The sequence below is a fragment of the Suricata suricatta genome, chromosome 1, assembly GCF_006229205.1.
Source record: "Suricata suricatta isolate VVHF042 chromosome 1, meerkat_22Aug2017_6uvM2_HiC, whole genome shotgun sequence".
Taxonomy (NCBI): domain Eukaryota; kingdom Metazoa; phylum Chordata; class Mammalia; order Carnivora; family Herpestidae; genus Suricata; species Suricata suricatta.
In genome coordinates, this window is record NC_043700.1 from 84,101,610 (window position 1) to 84,120,170 (window position 18,561).

Sequence of the window (18,561 nt, forward strand, 5' to 3'; positions counted from 1 at the left end):
GGGGGGAGATTTGTACCTCGTAGTGAAGGCAGGCCCCGGAACAGTCCCTCCACCACTAATGTAAATGGGTGTAGCTTGTAAAACTTCTGGGGGACACAAGTGGTCAGTGGCAAAGCAGTGTTTTCTGAGACTGCAAAAACATGACACACAATCCTGAGGACTGTAGCAACAGGGGCTTGATTCAACGGTGCATTGAAAACTCTGGGAACTCTTAAAAAGATACAGATGTAAGGGAACCTCAAAAAGGAAAATGGCATGCTGTATTTCTGTGGTTAGGATACCATTCATCTGGCACACTATGAATCATACTTGTAATGTGATTTTAATTAGGCTGGTTAGGTTTCAGGACATCGAAGTAACACTTTTTTAATCTTTTATCTATCAAAATGCAAGCAAAGAATGAGTTTTACGTCTATATGATGTTTCTGCAAGATTATAGTTAAGTAGCTCTCAATACATTTGCAATGGCAATGCATTAAAATAGCTATTTGATATGCTGATACCAGTCTGACCCAAAATACTTGTTACAAATTGCATTTACAGTTTCAATAATATTTGAAGGAAGATTTGAGAATTTAATAATGTCTTTTTAAATAATTCATGGTTCTTTTGGTTGTCAAAAAATAAAATAAATTTGGAATTTCAGGGCACATGTGAGCTATAGTAGATCAGAGCTAGAAGATACCTTAGAGATAATGTACTTCAAGGCTTTCATCTTCTATGCAGTAGATATACAAAAGCCACTGTAGAGAATTAATTAACTTGCCCAAATCACATAGCTAGTTAATAACATGCCCAAAGCCACACAAGTGGGCAACGGTAGCGGTCTTAAATCCAAGGCTGCATTACAAAGCACTGCCAGCTCCAGTTTTGTTTCTACTCTCTGATAATTCCGAGAATTTTTCACTAAAACTGAGAAGTGGAAATTGACTTGAGAGTATAGAAAAAATAGGTTGGTTAATACTTCAGTGACTCAATTAAGTGAATGTAGTCTCAATGGATAAAAGGAGTGTGTCAACCTGCTTTCACTGTGGTAATCAAGTACTCTGGGAAGTATCTCAGTGTAAGAAAGGGTAGTAAGCAATTAGGGATTTTTGTGTATTTCATTCCCATTATGCTATCTTATACTTTGAAAAATTAAAATGGGCCTACAATAAAATTATTTTTAATGTGTTCTTAGATTTTGATTATGTCAGATCCATGTCCTTTTCTTTAGATACCAATGTTTAAAGATTAAACTATATGTTTAAAGTATTGTGATTCAATTTAATATTATTCTATCTTTGCAAAATATAGAATCCTACTCTAAGGTTAAAAATCTACCTTAATTTTTTGAGAAGCACTTATTTTCACTGAGTTTACATGTTTTTAAATTTCTTTATTTTTAGAGAAAGAGAGAAAAAGAGAGTAGGGGAGGGGTGCAGAGAGAATCCCAAGCAGTCTCCATGCTCAGTGTGGAGCCCCATGTGGGGCTTGATCTCACAACAGTGAGATCATGACCTGAGTGGAAATCAAGAGTTGGATATTTAACCAACCGAGGCACCCAGGTGCCACAACATATTCTTTTAAAAATTATTGACATCAAAAATAACCTGGAAAATAACATATAAATTTGAGGAATAAGAATGGAGGCAATCTGGGCTCCATTTTAGTAAAAAGAGTGCTGCATCAAAAGTTGAAAAAAATTGATAATGGCATGGTAGTAAGAGAAGCATGAGTGGGCCCTCATAATGTGCCAGGCAGTATGTGTGTGCTCGCTAAGGCCAAGAACAAACCCATGATCAAAACTCTCATTATCCTCCTACTTATCTCCATTGTAAAGCTGAGATAACTGAGGGACAGAAAGGTAGATACTAAACCAAATCAACTGGTAAGAGATAGACATAGGAATCAAAATAAGTAATTAGATTCCAGGGCCAAATGTGTACCCTATACCCTATTATTACTTTTTAATATAACTAGTTTATCAAATGCATTAAAAATCCCACCAGTAAGAGTTAAAATCTTTTCCTGATTTCATTATTTGACAGAATTGACACAAAAACATTTTCCCCTTCTGAGGAACCTACTTTTTAGAAACACTATAGCCTCTGCCTATAATATTATTTTCCTTCCTTTATACTTGGCTAGAAGTTGGAATAAAAGTCCAAAGATCCAAAATTAATCAAAAGAGGGAAAAAAGGGATTTTGTTAACTTTCCATATTGCACAGCAAATGCAAAGCAAGGAAGTTAGAGAGCTTCATCATCCAAGGGCGGGGCATAATCATGGTCAGATCTTGTAATAGATCAACATACTTCTTAAAATTATTCTTGTTTCATATCCCCATTCCCTCTCTGCTCTGTGGTCACAAGAGAGGAGGGAGCTTATGCAAAACAGGAAAACTGATATCTGAACTGAGCAAGGAAGTGAAAAGTGAACTGTTTGGCCATCAATTACCAAACTTCAAGTAGGTTCTTTGCAGGTGACTGTGATAGCATACATTTGAATGGAGTCTAATTATTGGTCCAGTAAAGATTCAGGATCTATAAAACTGTATAGTATTTGTCCAAGGAAATAAAGTATTCTATAAATCCAGTGGTCATAATATTTACCCAAGTGAATATAATATTACAGATTACTTGAAACTTTTAAATTTAGAATGTATGGTATTTGTTGGGTGTGAAGGAGCTGACTTCTTAACTGTTGGTCCTGCTCATCCTTCAGGCCTAAATGTCACCAGACAATAAATACCCTCCACAGAACTTTTATCTAAATTTATAATGAAAGCTATTTTTTATGCATTCATATATTTTTATTGCTCACCAGATTCAAATTTCATTATAGCAAATATAACATACTGTTATTAATGGATACCCAGCATCAAATACAGTGCCTCACATATAGTAAATAGTTAACAAATATTCATTTAAAAAAATGTGTGAAGTTAATGAATAAGTTACTGTACAAAATCAAATCATGTAATAATTTTTAGGAAAACAAGGAGAAAATGCACTTAGGATAAAGTAACAATAAAAAATTAATCTTGCCTCTAGCTTAACTTTCTGTCACAGTGATAAAATGAATGATAGAAAATTTCAAGTTTACTCTCTGTTTTCCTAATCTTAAAATATTTATAATTATTATGCTCTATATTTTCATTTTTTATTATACTTTAAAATTTTCTGGGACTTAATAGGTCTGAGTTTCAAGCTTGATTATATTATATGTGAGTTCCTTTAAATAAAAATATGTCACAATATTTTAAGATTGATTATTTTTAAATAAAATGAGAAGACAGCATTGTTTCAAAGTATTTTCATTAAGGGCCACCTGGATGGCTCAGTCAGTTACGCATCTGACTTTGGCTCAGGTAATGATCTCATGTTTCATGAGTTCAAGCCCCACGTTAATCTCTGTGCTGACAACTCAGAGCCTGGAGCCTGCTTTGGATTCTGTGTCTCCCCCTCTCTGACCCTCCTCAGCTCATGCTCGTCTATCTGTCTCTCTCTTTCTCTTTCGAAAATAAACATTAAAATAAAAAATTTTATACAAAGTATTTTCATTAAAGACCATTATGCCCCTGATACTATATGCCATTAAGTTTTGTCTTTCCTTTCTTATTTTTACATTTATTTATTTTTGAGAGAGTGAGACAGAGAGAGAGCAGAGTAGGGGCAGAGAGAGAGGGAGACAGAATCTGAAGCAGGCTCCAGGCTCTGAGCTGTCAGCACAGAGTCTGATGCAGGGATTGAACCCATGAACAGTGAGATCATGACCTGAGCCAAGTTGGACATTTAACAGACTGAGCCACCCAGGTGCCCCAGTCTTGTCTTTTCTTAAATCAATATAGATTACATTATTATTATTATTATTATTGTCAATGGTTGTTTACTTAAAATCATAAGGCTAACCCCTTTTGAAGCCAAAGCATCTGATAAATGTAGAAAACCATAAGGCAGATATTTTTGCCTTCTGTTTAAGAACAGAGAAAAGTAGTATGTATTGATTTTTTATCATATATTGGATATCACAAAGACAGAAGAAAATAATACCTCTGTTTATTTATTTAATTAAAAATAATTTTTCCAGTTTGTAAAAATTTGCATATAAGGTGAGAAGTTAAACACTGTTTTGTATAACTGAAAATATGTGTCGTTTGCCTTTGGTCTCATCTTAGACGCATACTATAGATAAAATAAGATCTCCTACCTAAAAACAAATATAGAAACAGAAAACAACATGAAAAAACCCAGAAAGATCTGAACCAGTCCTTTTTATTTATTTAAAAAATTTTTTAACATTTATTTGTTTTTGAGAAAGAGACACAGAGCGTGAGCGGGGGAGGGTCAGAGAGAAAGGGAGGCACAGAATCAGACTCCAGGCTCTGTGCCAGAGTCCAGCTCCTGCAGGTCCAGGGGTCCCCTGAAGGATGACGGTGCAGGCCAAAGAGAGAGTGGGAGAGCCTTGCGTTTTCGTTCTGATCCCCAGACAAGCACGGCTGCCCATCTGGCAGGCGTCTTCATCTTGTCTGGTTCTCAAGGTTTATTTATAGCAAAAGCTACAAGGACAAGAAAGGGCAGTAAATGATTTCCAATGGATAAGTGTTACAATTTTAGCCACAGGCACTCAAGGTCATAGTCCCAAAGATGATAGATACATGTTATGCAGTAGTGACTATCACAAAGGCATTCAGGCCCAGAAGGTATTCAGTTATCCGTATTGCTTAGGGGAAAGTTATGTGTTGCATTAGGGTGTATCTGGTTTACTTGCTTATCTTTTCCCTGACCAGGTGTGGTCACATCTCAGGGACGGGGGTGGGGGGGAGACAGTCAGCTCCTGACTCTAATTAGCAAAACACTCTGAGGTTTGGTGCTCAAGCAGAAATGAAAGTTTTGGGAGCTATCTGGGGGCAAGAGACTGTGCAAACTTGCCGTACCCTCACCAGGAATATTCACTCTACTGGTGAGTTCAAATAGCTCTCAACAGCTCTGAGCTTTCAGCACAGAGCCCGATGTGGGGCTCGATCCCACAAACTGTAAGATTGTGAATTGAGCTGAAGTTGGCTGCTTAACCAACTGAGCCACCCAGGCACCCCTGAATTGATCCTTTTTAGTAAAGTCCGGGATGTAATCATCACAGTTTGCCTTGTTTCTTCTAATATTGTTCTCGTCATCTAAGGCTCCATAATGACCACCCCAAAACTTACATTTTGGTTGGGCTTTTTAAATCTAAAGATCAGTTATGTGGCTAAATTCACCTGGCACTTTGCCCAGGATGGATGGTTTAGTTTAAGGTAGCTAAACCCCCATATCCAGAAGCTGGTACTGACTATTAGTTGGGGGTCATGAGTTCTCATTCAACTGGCCTCTGTTCCTAGAAGGCGCCTTATCATCTTCCAAGGAGGTCCAAGGGCAGTGTTTTAAAGAGGTGAAAGTGGAAGTGGCAATGCTTTTTTGATATAGGCTCTAGAATTTGTGTAATATAGTTTTGCTGTATCTTATTGATCTAACTAGTCACAGGTCTGATGACTTTTAAGGCAGGTGGAGAAATGAATCCTCCTCTGGACAAGCAGAGCAGCAAAGTCACATTGCAAGGAGGCTTGCATAATGAGATGGAAGTATTTTGTGGCCATTAAATAATTTGTGAGTATGAGTATGAGTCTGGCCTCATATTGTTTCTGTTCCTCTTGCAAGTAGAATATGCTATCCCAGAATCTCCAAAACTTTAGTGTCAATTCTGAAATTGTTATTAGTTTTCTAGAGCTACCATAACAAAGTAGCATGAAGCAGGCAGCTTGGAAAGAACTGTGTTTTCTGTTATGCATCTGCCTCATTCTTTCTTTCCTTGCAGGCCTACCTGCAGGGTTCAAGAATAAGATCACACCATGGGGGCGCCTGGGTGGCTCAGTCAGTTAAGCGTCCAGCTTAGGTTCAGGTCATGATCTCAAGGTTCACGGGTTTGAGCCCTATTTCAGGTTCTGTGTTGACAGCTCAGTGCCTGGAGCTGGTTTCAGATTCTGTGTCTATCTCTCTGTCTCTCCCTCCCTTGCTCATGCTTTGTCTCTGTCTCTCAAAAATAAACAAATGTTACAATATATGTGTGTGTGAGTGTATATATATGTATATTATATATATATATATACCATAGCTCCCTGGATTCTTTTCACAGTTTCAGGTTGTAAAAAGAATATATTTCGTATCTTCCACTTGCCTCTACTGACCCACTCTACTATCTCGCCGGAAGGCAAAGCTTCATGGTTGGCATCAGCAGAGCTCTCTTGCCATTTGGCTTTCATTTGAACATGGCTAATGGGAAATGTCAGATCATGTTAAAGGTCTGATATTAGACAAATTATTTCATATGGCAGAGAAAGCCCTGAAAGGGACCCTCAACGGCTCCTTGCTTCTGGAAGCCACCTATTACTAGTCAGAAGACGTTCTGAACCTACCATCCTTCTGTACCCTCCCCCCTGAGTATCCAGAACCTGACTTCTGTGCCATTTTTTCTTTCTGGGCCCATCAAGTTGCAATAATCTGACTCTTGCTCGATGGCCTGAACCTGATGATAAATATCTATATTGGATTTGAGGGCCAATGTCAGCAGGTGGTTTTGCTCCTGAAACACAGGATCCCATTATGAAATAAAGCTTTAATTACTCGAAAATGGAGCAGAAGAAAAGCACTATTCTTATGTCTAAAGAAAGACTTCTAAGCAAACTGGGATATTGCCTTCTTTAATGCGAGTACAAGTGAATGTGCTCTACTTGGCAGCAATGGCTGGGAACACCTGGCTTTAGCTGAGGAATGTATTAAAAATAAAGCATTTAGACCTATGCTGTACTATAACTTTCAGCACTAGTCACATGCAGCTAATTAAATTAAATTAGTTAAAGGTAAAACCAATAAAAAATAGAGTTTCTTTATTGCACTTGTCCTATTTCAGTGCTCAGTAGTCACATGCAGCTATCGGTGACTTTGTGTATTGTATAACACAAGATACAGAATGTTTCCATCATTGCCAAAAGTTCTATTAGTTGGTACTGACACAAACTACACTAATTCTTAAAACATATAGCACTATACAGTTGCCATTATGGAGCAAAATTATTCCAAACACCTTTAGGGTCAATTGACATTTATTCTCCAAATATTCTGGAGCTTTCTCAAATTAATACAGTAAAGAAAAAATAAAAGTAGGTAACATTTGTTGAATACCTATAAAGTGCCAGGCCATGTGCTGAGTTCTTTTCATGGATAAGCTTATTTAATCATCAAAAATCTGTTTCTTCCATATTCTTACTACACCACCTACTAATAATATAAAAGTCATAAGTAATGCAGGAAAAATTAGAATCCAACTAATCTTGACTACAAAGCCTAGGTTCTAACAGTGACTTCTACTACCTTTTTACTGGTTGGGAAAACACTGAAGCATTTGGCATCTTTTGACTTTATCTATGAATGAGAATGATCAAGTGGTCGTTCTCAAGTAAAGTGAGACATTGTTCAATATCCTGTAGGTATATAATACTTCTAAAAAAATCTAAGTGCTTCTGTTATATGAATTTAATACTATAAATTTGCTTTATGTTATAGAAACAAGTACAGTATATTAAGTTGCATTTTATTCAAAAGAATTTAGAGGTGGCTCAGTCAGTTAAGTGCCCCACTTTGGCCCAGATCATGATTTCTTGGTTTGTGAGTTCATGCCCTGTGTCGGGCTCTGTGATGACAGCTCAGAGTCTGGAACCTGCTTCAGATTCTGTGTCTCCCTCTTTCTGTTTCCCTCTCCTGCTCAAGCTCTGTCTCTTTCTTAAGGATAAACAAACATTAAAAAATAAAAAAAATTTAAAAAGAATTTGACCATGGGGGCCCTTGGGTGGCTCAGTCCATTAAGTGCCTGATTTTGGCTCAGATCGTGGTCTCCTGGTTCATGGGTTCAACCCCCACCTCAGGCTCTGTGCTGACAGCTCAGAGTCTGGAGCCTACTTCAGATTCTGTGTCTCCCTCTCTCTCTCTGCCCCTCCAAAAATGAACATTATTTTTTTTTAAAAAGGAGGGGCATCTGGTTTGCTCAGTGGGGGGTTAAGCTCTGACTTCAGCCTAGGTCATAATCTTGCCATTCCAGAGTTCAAACTCCCACATCGAGCTCTGTGCTGACAGCTCAGAGCCTAGAGCCTGTTTCAGATTCTGTGTCTACCTCTCTCTCTCTCAGCCCCTCCTCCATTCACACTCTGTCTCTCTCTCTTTCAAAAATTAACATTAAAAAGTAAAAAAATAAAAAAAAGAATTTGACCATGGTTAAACAAGTTCTGTTAATTTTGGACAGATTAACTGCTACACCATCTCTCCAGTCATCACTAGCACATGTACGTTGTATGTTTCTTTTCTTGTGTTAAACAATTTTAAAGCCACTTCAGTTATTACAACAATAAGAAAACAAGTTGGAATGACAGTTGATGGTTTTGTTTCCTTAAATCATATTCTGGGTCAATACAATCAAGATGACTTTTTAGCATAAAAATAAAAATAAGGTATATAAGGAAGAATTTAGGTCTAGTATATTTGCATAGCCAAGACTAAGAAATTGCATTTTATTGATGGGTGGCTTCTTTAGTACTATTACTAATATATTCAAATATATGACTTGATCTTTAAAAATATTTATTTTCTGTTATCTCATGAATTATGTGTTTGGAGCAAGAGAATATCCATTTTATTTATGTAGTATAAAAACATATAGAAATTCCTTAAGATGGGAGCAGCATGGAGACCCTGAGTTTGTCTCATTCCTGATGTGCAGCTAGATCAGCACCAAACCATTTTGAACACTTAAGAAATTAATCTGAGGATTAAAACAACAATCTGCATAACTCCAGTCACAGAACTCAGCAGGAATGCAGTGCAGAGAAGTGAATTGGGGGAGAGAAAAGCCACAGAGGGTAATCAGCGGCGTTTGCAGAGAGAGAGCAGAGAAAGAGAAGGGAGAGAGTGCAGCACATTGGGATCATGTAAGAAAAGCATTCCCAGAAAGTAGTTAGAGAGAAAGAGAGAGAAAGAATGAAAATACTCACAGGAGACTGAGCAAGAAATCTGTTCCCCAAACCATTGATGGGGAGAAAAGAGAAGGTTTCAGTACCACCAGGATTCTATAAACGATGGAGCACAGAGTCTGAAGTATTGGAGCTCAGTGTCTGGTGGTGCTCTGGTGAGGAAGCAAGCAGGGTCTCCAGGAGCAGGCAGCAGGGTCTGAGGTGTCCATGTACCACACCGAGAGAACTGATTCCCCTGCTTGAGTGCATTTGATAGAGGTCATACGACCTCCCCATAGGCAAAGGTCACAGTGGACCCCGGAGAGCCTCCATGTTGGTTGATATTGGTACAAAGACACCAGAGTGTGGTGAAACCTGGCACCAGCTGTGTTGTGGTTTGCCACAATCTTTGAATCTCGGTTGTTTTGCAGTTTCACAGAACTTTTCTGGGGCAAGCTGGCACCTGGCCATTGCTGACTGAGATTCTCCTCCAGAGAGTTAGCATTGGTCCAAGCTGCAGGGGTCTGTGAAGCATGGGGTTTTGAAACACAACTCCATCTGAGATAAAACGCTGGAGGGATGTGATGCTTTGCAGGTGGACAACTCCACAGGCATCCATACACATGTGTGCGTGCCGCTCTGGTTCCGGTAAGCGAAGTAAGTACTCCCTAGTGGAGAATGGAGCTGTTACACCACGCACTGTCCAACTGCACCTTCCAAGCACATCCCCTGGAACACCGACACATTCCACCTACTTAGTGTATGGGCTACAGAAAGCGTCATAGTTTCAGTTCTAAGGGTAGTTAGATATAACTTCATTCGGGTTTGATTCTGATTGTTGGCTCTTTTATCTGTTCCTTTTCTTTGCTTCTGTTTTTGCTTAAATTGTTTTCTTTCTTCTTTCTTTTTTTCTTCTTTCTTGGATACATAAAGAGAAAAATATATTTTTATTTTTTACTTTACTTTTTATTTTTAAAATGTTTATTCTATTTTATTTTTTGATTTCATTTTATTCTATTATGTAACTTTTTAAAAATTTTAAGTTGTTTCTTTTTTATTTCCCTTTTTCTCTATTCTATCAAGCTTCATTCAAGAAGTAGACCAAAACACACCTAAGATCTAGATTTGTTTGTCTTATTTTTGTATTATTTTTATTTCTTTTTAATTTTAATTTTATTTTATTCATTTTTTTCTTTCTCTAAAATGACAAAACAAAGGCATTCACCCCCCCCCCAAACAAAGAGCAGGAAGAAATGAAAACCAGGGACTTAATCACGACAAATATAAGCATGATGGAAGAACTATAATTTAGAACCACAAATATAATACTAGATGGGGTTGGAAAAAAAACATAGAATTATTTTATGTAAAGATATTTGAACATTTCTTCCTAAAAAAGCAGAATACACATCTTCTCGAGTACACATGGAATATTCTTCAGAATAGATCAGATACTGGGACATAAATCAGCCCCCAACAAGTACAAAAAGATTAACATTATACTGTGCATATTTTCAGACCACAATGCTAAGAAACTCGAAATCAACCACTAGAAAAAATTTGGAAAGACCATTCACACTTGGAGATTAAAGAACATCCTATTAATGAGTGAATGCTTAATTAAGAAATTAAAGAGGACATTAAAAAGTACATAGAGGCCAATGAAAACATGACCACCCAAAGCCTCTGGGATGCAGCTAGTGCGATCATACAAGGGAACTATATAGCTGTTGAAGCCTTCCTTAAAAAGGAAGAAAGGTCTCAAATACACAATCTAATCTCACACCTATAAGAGCTAGAAAAAATACAGCAAATAAAGCCTCAAATCAGCAGAAGAAAGGAAATAACAAAGATTAGAGCAGAAATCAACCATATTGAAATTAAAAAACAAACAGAACAGATCAATAAAATTAGGAGTGTGTGATCTTTTAAAGATTTAACAAAATTGGTAAACCCCTAGCTAGATTGATCAAAAAGAAAAAACAAAGGACCAAAATAAATAAAATCACTAATGAAAAAGGAGAGATCACAAGCAACACTGCAGAAATGCAAACAATATTAAGAAAATATTATGAGCAATTGTATGCCAACAAATTAGGCAATCTGGAAGAAAAGGACAAATTCCTAGGAACATATAATCTACCAAAACTAAAACAGGAAGATATTGACGAGGATGCAGAGAATGCACTTCTGATGGGAATGCAAACTGGTGCAGCCACTCTGGAAAACGGTATTGAGGTTCTTCAAAAAATTTAAAATAGAACTACCCTATGACCCAGCAATTGCAACAGTAGGTATTTACACAAAGGATACAGGAGTACTAATTCAAAGGGGCACATGCATCCGATATTTATAGAAGCACACTACCGGTAATAGCCAAAGTATGAAAAAGCCCAGATAATCATTGACTGATGACTGGATAAAGAATAAATGATATATGTGGAATATTACTCAGTGATCAAAAAGAATGAAATCTTGCCATTTGCAACAATGTGGATGGAACTAGAGTGCATTGTGCTAAATGAAATAATTTATCAGAGAAAGATAAGCATTATATGATTTCACTAATATGTGGAATTTAATATACAAACCAGATGAACATAAGGGAAGGGAAGCAAATATAATACAAAAATAGAGAGGGGGACAAAGAGACTCTTAAATAAAAAGACAAAACTGAGGGCTGCTGAAAGGGTATTGGGTGGGCGAAAGTGCTAAGGGGGCGATGTGTATTAAGGAGGTTACTTGATGGGATGAGTACTGGGTGTTGTATGTAAGTGATGAATCACTAAGTTCTATTCCTGAAATAATTATTACTCTACATGTTAACTAACTTGGATTTAAAAGTTTTTTTAAATCATATAAAGGAAAAGTAAATTCAGTGTTTTAATTTAATGTCATAGAGAAGAAATATGCATTATATACTAAGACAATTTATTTGTATACTTAGAAAGATATCCTTAAATAATAATCATAATAATGAAATATTTCTTGACAGTAAATGTATCATTTTGCAAATAGAAAAGTCTTTCTTTTTTTCATTTTGGCAATAATTTCATTTTGCATAAGTATTTCCTGCTGTGGTAAATGTTATTATTTCAGAAAGAATGATTGACACAACTTAGATATGCAAAGGCCAAGCTGCATAGATCAGACCAGGTTACCTTCCTTCTTCCCAATATTCAAATAGGATATTTTTCTGAGACACTCAAGAGGTTTCTGAAGATTGCAGTGCATCACTGCATTTACTAATTGCTCATTACGTTTCTCAACTTGTTTGGAAAATGGCAAGTGAGATTTTTTTCCCAGAATATACCTCCTCTGATGTTGGAGGGAATTTATTTTAAAAATAATGCATTATTTATTATGGTTTTGAAATTTGAAATATACCTATAATTATATTTCTAAGTACTATTTATTATCTTAGGACATTAAAGAGTAGGAAGTATATTTATTCTTTCTTTTCCAGTTATGTTCCTAATTAGAATCCCTGTAATACCATTAAGTTGACAAGTTATACACTGTTCACTAAAGAATTAACAGCAGGCATGGGTTGTGCAAACCCTACAATTCCAAAGAAAAGTATAGCCCTTGGTTAGCTCCTGGGAGGTAACTTGTAGAACTTTGGAATAATATGCTTAATATTTTTGCTTAACTGGGTCTTGAGGCCACACCAGGTAGTCTATACCAAAAGCCTCATTTAAGGAAAGGGCTGTGGTCCCAGTATTATCAGTTTGCCCTCTGGAGGTCCTGGAGACTGAAGAAGCAACTTGGGCCAGGTAGGTGCTCTCTGCCCACATGGCCAACCCCAATAAAATCCTGGATACCAAGTCTTACGTAAGCTTCTCTGATTGGCAATACTATATATATTTTTTCATACAGATTCACTAGGAGGATACAGTGCTGTTCACATGACTTCATTGGAAGATGTTTGGAAACTTGCACATGTCTCACCTGGGCTCTGCCTTAGGCCATTTTTTTCTTTTGCTGATTTCTGTTGGCTTCCATTCACTATGATAAACTAGAGCTATGATATTAACAGGTTTTCCAGTTATGTGAGTAGTTCCGAATTATCAGAGCTGGTGATGGTCTTAGGAACCCACTGAACACTGTGTGTGTGTGTGTGTGTGCGCACGTGCGTGTGTGTCTTAGAAAGGACTCTGCATTTCTTTCTGCATTTTCACTCATAGAAGCATAGATTTACTGAGGTAAGGTCATGTGAAATGCAAAGCCCACATATTTTCTCTCCCATTGACTGCCAAAGATTATCAAATAAAAATAACTTTAGTAGGATATTTTTACTTTGTAAGTATTGGAAATGGTTGGGGTATATTGTAAGTTACACTGGCATTTCTTACGCAGATTTTAATGTATATCATGTCAGCACACTATGAAGTAGTTTTATGTGAATTTCAATGATGTTAAGGAGATCTTGGATATTAGAGCATTATTTACAATGATTTCTCTTTAATACTGTTCTCAAAATCTTAATCTCAATTATATAAACTCCAATAAACTATTTTATAATATAATCTAGAATTTAAAACTTGACATAACACAAATTTGCTAATGTAGATGTAAATACATATTTTTTATTCATATTCAGATAAGAATTTATTATATGATGGAGATGAAAATTCAATTCTGTCATAAAGGGGTGAAGTGGACATGAGAAATGATTTTGAAGAAATAAGCAATTCATGGGCCACCTGAGAGGCTCATATGGTTGGGCTTCCTGATTCTTGATTTTGGCTCATGTCATGATTTCATGGTTCATAGTTCAAGCCCCACATCAGGCTCTGTGCTGTTTTGGATTGTCTCTCCCTCCTCTCTCTGCCCTTGCCTATTCTCTCTCTCAAAATAATAAATAAACTTAGAAAAAAAGAAATAAGCAATTCTTGTTGAAAAAAATACACTAAAAATAATTTTTTACCTGGTTCAAAATATTAATTTTACCCGATACAAAAATATAATCAAAATGAGTTTAAAAATATATTATGTATATATATGTAAATGGGAAACATACATATATATGAGAAATTTAGAAATTATATTTTATTAACTTTAAGTATGAAATGGCTTCTAGAGCAAATAGTGAACATAAATGAAAATAATTATAACTTGATTCTATAGAACTATTTAATATCAAGACCATGAAACAAAATTCAGTTGAGAGTCTAGGCAAAAAGGATATTTGTAATATACACAACAGAGAAGGAAAACTATAAAGGAGTATTATTTAAAAGAAAAAAACCAAAAATTATGAATCAATATTTCACAAAGAATAAATGTTAATGACCAATAAATGGTATGAAAGCTTAAGATAGCTCTAATTATGAATCTTAAAAATATCAATTTTTTTTCTAGTGAAGCATGTCATTTGACACTTTTTCTATAAATCTTATTTTTTAGACCAGTTTTAGGTTCACATCAATATTGAGCAGAGGTACAGAGATTGCCCATACAGGGGATATATGTGTCCTCTAATCAACACTCTCCACGAGAGAGGTACATTTGTTACGATTGATGAACCTACATTGACACATCTTAACCACCCAAAGTACATGACAAGTGAGCTTTCTTCAGGCTTCACAATTGATGATGTACATTCTATGCATTGGACAAATATATAAACATCTATCCATCCTTACAACTTCATACCGAATATTTTCATTGCCACAAGAATATTCTGTACTCAGCCTATTCATTCTCTCTCCCCCACAGGCCTTGGCAACTACTGATCTTCTCAAGCCATAGTTTTGTCATTTTTAAAGTGTCATACATATTTGAAATCACACAGGTAACTCTTTCGGATTGTTTTTTTTCACTTCACAATACACATTTGATATTTCTCCATATCTCTTCATGGTTTGATAGCTCATTTTTTTAGTGCTGAGTAATATTCCCATGTGTGGATGTATCAGAGATCATCTGTCCATTCACCTTCTGAAGGATGAGTTTATTGTTTCCAACTAGTGGAACCAATTGGTTCCATAATTGTCACTAATTAAGAAAATAACTGTGCAAATATTTTTTGTGGATGTAAATGTTCAAATTGATTGGGTAAATTCTGGATATTATGGCAATGTATGCTTAGGTTTGTAAGAAAGCAACAGACTGTCCTCCAAAGTAGGTATACTATTTTGCATTCATACCAGCAATGAGAGTTCCTATGTTCTATGTCTTCATCAGGTTTTTGTGCTGTCAGTCTTTCAAATTTTGGCCATTCCAGTGGATATGGAGTGGTATTTTGCAGTTTTAATTTTAATTTTCCTGATGACATATGATGAGGAGCATTTTTTTCATATGCTTATTTGTCATCTTTAGATCTTCTTTGGTGAGGTGTCTATTTACAGTAGTCAAATTTTCAAGTGGGTGTTTTTTTCTTATTACTAAGTTAAAATTTTTTTTTCAATGTTGATTCATCTTTGAGACACAGAGAGAGATAGAGTGTGAGCAGGGGAGGTGCAGAGAGAGAAAGGGAGACACAGAATCCGACACAGGCTCCAGGCTCTGACCTGTCAGCATAAAGTGTGATGTGGGGCTCGAACTCACCAACCGTGAGATCATGACCTGAGCCAAAGTCAGATGCTTAACGGACTGAGCCACACAGGCACCCTGGTATTATTACTAAGTTTTAAAATAAGAGTTATTTGCATATTTTAAACAAGTGTACTATATCAGATGTGTCTTTTGCAAATATTTTCTTGGTTTGACTTTTTATTTTCTTGACATTGTTTTTCACATTGTAGAAATTTTTAACTTTAATGAAGGTTACCTCATCAATTATTTCTTTCATGGATTGTACTTATAAAGGCACAACAATAAGTTATATCAAAAATGTCATTATAGGGGTGCCTGGGTGGCTCAGTCGGTTAAGCATCCAGCTTCAGCTCAGGTCATGATCTCACGGATCATGGGTTCGAGTCCCTTCGTGTGTTCAAGCCCCGCATAGGGCTCTGTGCTGACAGCTAGCTCAGAGCCTGGAGCCTGTCTTCGGATTCTCTGTCTCCCTATCTCTCTGACCCTTCCCTGCTCACGTTGTCTCTCCCTATCTCTCAAAAATAAACATTAAAAAAATGTCATTATATATGCCTTGTCATATAAACTTTAGAATCAGTTTGTCAATACTATTGCAAAACATACCTTCCTCGAATTTTAACTGAGATTTATTGAATCTATAGATCAACAAAGAAGAACTGACATCTTAATATATTGAGTCCTCTCATCCATATACAAGAATATTTTTCATTTATTTAATTATTTTTAAGAATATTGATCATCAGTATTTTGTGGTTTTCCTCCTACAAACGTTCTGCATATTTTCTTAGGAAAATACCTAGGTAATCTATATTTTATGTGCTAATGTAAATGGCATTGTATTTAACTTCAAATTCCATTTGTTCCTTGTTAGAATAGAAGAAAGTGATTGATTTTGTATAATAATCTTATATTTTACAACTTTGGTATACTTCCTTATTAGTTCCTGGAGGTGTTATTTTGGGGGAAGGGACCATTCTCTTTGTCATTACAGGAGTTTTTGTTTTTTTCTCATTTCTTGTCCCCTCCCACTTAGAGTTTTTAACTCTCAGAGATGTCCACATTGAGTCTTTAACAACTTGTCAATCTTAGAGTTTTCCACTCTGACATCGGTTCCCATGATGATTTCTACTCCTAAGTTTCTTTTCTGATAAGCCATTGCTCTTTGTACTTGCTCATCTGTCTCTCCAATCCTGCAGCCCATGTTTTTCCATGTGTACTTATTTCTCTCATGGATCCTAGAAGAGTTGTTGATTTTTCAGTCTGTTCAGCTTGTTACTTGTTAGGATGGATGGTAATTTTCAAGCTTCTTATATGAGAATAAGAAACCAGAAGTCTAATGTTATTATTTTTCAACCACACAATGCAAGAAAAATTATACAAAGCAAATGCAAAAAAATTATACAAAGAAAAATATGGAAGTGAACATGTACACATATGCAAACATAAATATATAGAAAAAGAGTTTGAACAGATCATATCACATAGTTAAAATAATTATTATATCTGGAAATGTCAAATGCAGAGGGATGGGGTAACATTTATGCCAAGTAGTCAATCATGAGATATAAAGGTATAAAGTATATCTTTACTCTACTCTTTGGATCTATTTTATGAATGCACATGTGTGCATTTTGGAATTTTCAATTTCAATATAACTTGTAATTAAAATGTCTCTTTCAAAATAGTCTTAAATAGATTTTAATTTGGAATAATAGCTTAACAAATATGATAATAATTTCCTTTCACCTGCAAGTGAGAAAATAAGTTCCAGACAAATGCTAGATATAAGACACAAAGTTGGTATTGATCTAAGAATAAAATTTCTACATAAGCTATCTCAATGAAAAATCAATTCTCTGTTTTATGTATTCTGTTTATTACCAGCAGGATATAATGTTCTTAACCTCAAGGAGATTGCTATTTTATGATTGGTAGATATTTTTGTGCTTTCTTACATTTTATGAAGCACAAATTGTAGCACATAGCCCAAATCTTGAGAATGTACCTCAAAAGTACCTTCTATGTATAATGAACCTTTAAGTCCTATTGTGTTATTTAAATACTTTTGAAGTAGGGCTCCCCACCTTTATGACACATATACACACAATAATGCATATTATTTTGTTGACTTCGGAATTAAAGTTTACAATTTAGAATTTCATAATTTGCTGAAAACCATATAACAATTACACTTGGCCCTTGAATAATGTGGGGATTGGGGTACACATGTACCCCATCTCCAAAATCCGTGTGTAGCTTTTGAATCACCAAAACCTTAACTACTAATAGTGTCTAGTTGACTAGAAGCTTTACAAATAACAAACAGTGGATTAACACATATTTTGTATGTATTGCATATTGTAGTCTACAATAAAGAGAAAAGAAATGTTATTAAGAAAATCATGAGAATGCATTTATAGTCCTATACCATATTTATAAAAAAAAACTAGTATAAGTGGACTTGTGTAGTTCAAATTCACCTTGCTCAAGGGTCAACTTTACTGTAAAACTAGAATTATCACCGGTATGCTTGACTCTTAGTCCAGCACTTTTTCTAAGACAAACACTATAATCTTAAAGTGCCAAGAGAGGTCCTCATGGATTGGCACTAAACATTTAGTGCTGGTGAAGCACTGATTTAGTTTCACTTCTAAAAACAAGAATTTGCTTTTCAAAAGGAAAGAAAAGAAGAAAGAACCTACAATTGCGATGCCTGTTAGCTATAACTTTATTTTTTAAACTTCCATTATAAATCAAACTGAATAAAGATAATACTTAACACACCAGTTTTTACATACTAGAAATGGTTCTTAGTGCTTCCATTTCTTAATTAAGTTAACCCTCACAACAAATCTACAAGCTAGGCACCTTTCTTATCATTCCCCTCACATAAAAATACACGAGGTTGATGAGGCAATGAGATGCTAAGTGTCTTGACAAAGGTTAACAGTGGAAATACTGACCAAGCTGAGACACAAACCAGAACAGGGAGGTTTGACTGACTTGACC